This window comes from Pongo pygmaeus, chromosome Y (genome assembly GCF_028885625.2).
Source record: "Pongo pygmaeus isolate AG05252 chromosome Y, NHGRI_mPonPyg2-v2.0_pri, whole genome shotgun sequence".
NCBI lineage: Eukaryota > Metazoa > Chordata > Mammalia > Primates > Hominidae > Pongo > Pongo pygmaeus.
In genome coordinates, this window is record NC_072397.2 from 34,414,915 (window position 1) to 34,418,683 (window position 3,769).

A 3,769-nucleotide genomic window follows, 5' to 3' on the forward strand; every position below is an offset into this window, starting at 1 on the left:
GACCCAGCAAAGGACATGAACTCATCTTTTTATGGCCACATAATATTCTATGGTGTACATGTGCCTAATTGTCTTTCTCCAGTCTATCATTGATGGGCATTTGGGTTGGTTCTAAGTCTTTGCTATTGTAAACATTCTGCAATAAACACACTTGTGCATCTGTCTTTGTAGTAGAATGATTTATAATGCTTTGGGTATATACCCAGTAATGGGATTGCTGGGTCAAACGATATTTCTGTTTTTAGATCCTTGAGGAATTGTCACACTGTCTTCCATAATGGTTGAACTAATTTATACTCCCATCAACAGTGTAAAAGTTTGTGTATTTCTCCACAGCCTCACCAGCATCTGTTGGTTCCTGACTTTTTAATAATTGCCATTCTAACTGGCGTGAGATGGTATCTCATTGTGGTTTTGATTTGAATTTCTCTAAGGACCAGTGAAAATAAGGTTTATGTTTTTGGTCACATAAATGTCTGTCTTATTATATATTTATTTATTGAGATGAAGTCTTGCTCTGTTATGCAGGCTGCAGGGCAGTGGCAGGATCTCAGCTCACTGGAATGTATGCTTCCCAGCTTCAAGCGATTCTCCTGCCTCATCCTCCTGAGAAACTAGGATTACAGGGGCCCACCAAACGCCCAGTTAATTTTTTTGTATTTTTAGTACAGACAAGATTTCTCCACGTTGGCCAGGCTGGTCTCATGATCCTCCTGCTTCAGCCTGCCAGAGTGCTGGGACTGCAGGCCAGAGACACCTCGCCCAGCCAAACGTCTTCCTTTGAGAAGAGTCTGTTAATATCCCTTGCCCACTTTCTCATGGTGTTTTTTGTTTGTTTTTTTCTTGTGAATTTGTTTATGTTCCTTCTAGATTCTGGATATTAGACCATTGTCAGATTGACAGATTGCAAAAAGTTTCTCCCATTCTGTAGGCTGCCTGTTCACTCTAATGACAGCTTCTTTTGCAGTGCAGAAGCTCTTCAGTTTAATTGGATCTAATATGTCAATTTTTCTTTGTTGCAATTGGTTTCAGTGTTTTATTCATGAAGTCATTGTCCATGCCTATGTCCTCAATGGTATTACCTAGGTTTTCTTCTAGGGTTTTTATGGTTTGGGTTTTTACATTTAAGACTTTAATCCAGCCAGGTACAGTGGTTCATGCCTGTAACCTGAGCACTTTAGGAGGCTGAGGCAAGCAAATCACAAGGTCAGGAGTTCGAGACTAGCCTGGCCAACATGTGAAACTCCATTTCTACTAAAAATACAAAAAATTACCTGGATGTAGTGGTGGGTGCCTGTAATCTGAGGTAATTAGGATGCTGGGGTAGTAGAATTGCTAGAAAGGTGTTTGCCTTTCTATTTGAAAACAGAGGTTGAAGTGAGCCCAGATCAATCCACTGTACTCCAGCCTGTATAACAAAGTGAGATTCCATCTCAAAAAGAAAAACCCACAAAACCAAAAAACTTTAATCCATTTTGAGGTAATGTTTTTATGCGATGTAAGGAAGAGGTCCAGTTTCTGTTTTCTGCATATGGCTAGCCAGTTTTTTCAGCAACATTTGTTAAATAGGGATTTTTTTTCCCCCTTTGCTTGTTTTGGTCAGGATTATTAAAGATCAGATGGTGGTAGATGTGCGGTGTTATTTCTGAGGTGTCTGTTCTGTTCCATTGGTCTATATATCTATTTTGTACTGGCACCAAGTTCTTTTGGCTGCTATAGCTTTGTAATGTAGTTTGAAGTTGGGTAGCATGATGACTCAAGCTTTGTTATTTTTTCTTAAGATAGTCTTGGGTGAACAGGCAAACAGGCTCAAATAGTTGGAGTCACATGCCCAGAGTATCAAAGCTAATAAAGAAGTGAGGTGAGACTTGAAATGCACTTGTTCTTTCCCTTTCCTGAGTCTGTTGTATAATGCATCTTAACAGCTATTTAAAGGTAGGAAGTAGAACATTTGAACACCGTTTTCACAACTTTTATGCATTTTGATAATGCAGGAAAGACTCTTGTTCCATCCCTCAGCCCCACTCTCACCACAGTGCACCCCACTGCTGACCATATTGTGAGGTGGCCATTAGGAATCAGGCGAGAAGCAAGCGCTGGGAATAAATAAGCATGAATTATATTGCCCAAATTTGCTCATCTAAGAAAGCCTCCTCAACAATTCTATGTGAGAAGGTTATTCCAGGGTAGTTGTGCCCTGACTGTGCTGCATCTCAGTCTGACTTCTGCTTTTGAAAATCACTGTATTACTCTTATTAACGGGGGTAATTCTCTTTCTATTTGAAAATGACAAACTATCCTCTGCAGGTGCCCTGATTTGATTTGCTAGTTTAGATTCTGAAGGTAGTGCTAGTTTAGATTCTGAAGGTGAGAAAATACTTGGATCACATTTAGATTACCTCGTTCTTAGCTGAAGGGCATACTGAAATTTCTTGGCCGGGCACGGTGGCTCACGCCTGTAATACCAGCACTTTGGGAGGCCGAGGTGGGCGAATCACGAGGTCAGGAGATCGAGGCCATCCTGGCTAACACAGTGAAAACCCGTCTCTACTAAAAAGTACAAAGAATTAGCCGGGCGTGCTGGCGGGCGCCTGTAGTCCCAGCTACGGGGGAGGCTGAGGCAGGAGAATGGTGTGAACCCGGGATCGGAGCTTGCAGTGAAAGGAGATCACGCCACTGCACTACTGCCTGGGCAACAGAGCGAGACTCAGTTTCCAAAAAAAAAAAAATTTCTTAATAATATCTAACCCTTTTCTCAGTAACCATTATATTTAACTCTGATAGCTTGGAGGGCAGGGATGGACACAGATGACACAATCTTCAAAGTTTAATTTGGTTTTAAGTATTTTTTTGTTTCATTTTGCTTTGTTTTTGGATACAAGGTCTTGCTCTGGTGTCCAAGCTGGAGAGCAGTGGTGTCATCATAACTCATAATTTGGTTATAACGATTCTTTAAAAAACATATTTTTGGCTGAGTTTGGTAGCTCACACCTGCAATCTAAACACTGGAAGGTCAAGGTGGGATGATTGCTTGATCCCAGAAATTCAAGACCAGTCTGGGCAACATAAGTAGGCTCAGTCTCTAGAAAAAGTTTACAAATTGTCTGGGTGTAGCGTTGCTTGCCTATAGTCCTAGCTACTTGAGAGGCTGAGGTGGAAGCATCACTTGAGCCAAAGAGTTTGAGGCTGCAGTGTCCCATGATTCAGCCACTGCACTGCAGCCTGGGTGACAGAGTGAGACCTGTATGTGTGTTTATGTAGGGGTGTGTGTGTATATATACATATATGTATATATGTATATATGTACGTGTATATATACGTATATATGTATATATGTATATGTATATATACGTATATATGTATATATGTATGTGTATATATACACATATATGTATATATATATATAAATGTATGATAAAAAATTCAAGCACGGGAGATAACTGAAAGCCTATGGTGGGGGATGTGGAGAAAAGTGAGTATGACTCCAGGAACTCAGTGAGACATGGTTTTCCATCTTGAAGAATTGCCCATCCACACTGAAACCATAGCCTAGTTCAAGCCAGTTCCCATACTACACCTGGTGGGATACCACTATGTACCCTTTTAAAAAAATAAAATCTTTCACATATGAGAAGGAGAGGAGAAAAAGAGGGTTTCACATTCAAAGCCTTTTTTTTTCTTTCTTTTTTTTTTTTTTTTTTATGAAACTACAGCCACTTGTCATTTGGGTTGTCCAAAGGTGACTGACAGCACTAATACACTTAAGGAA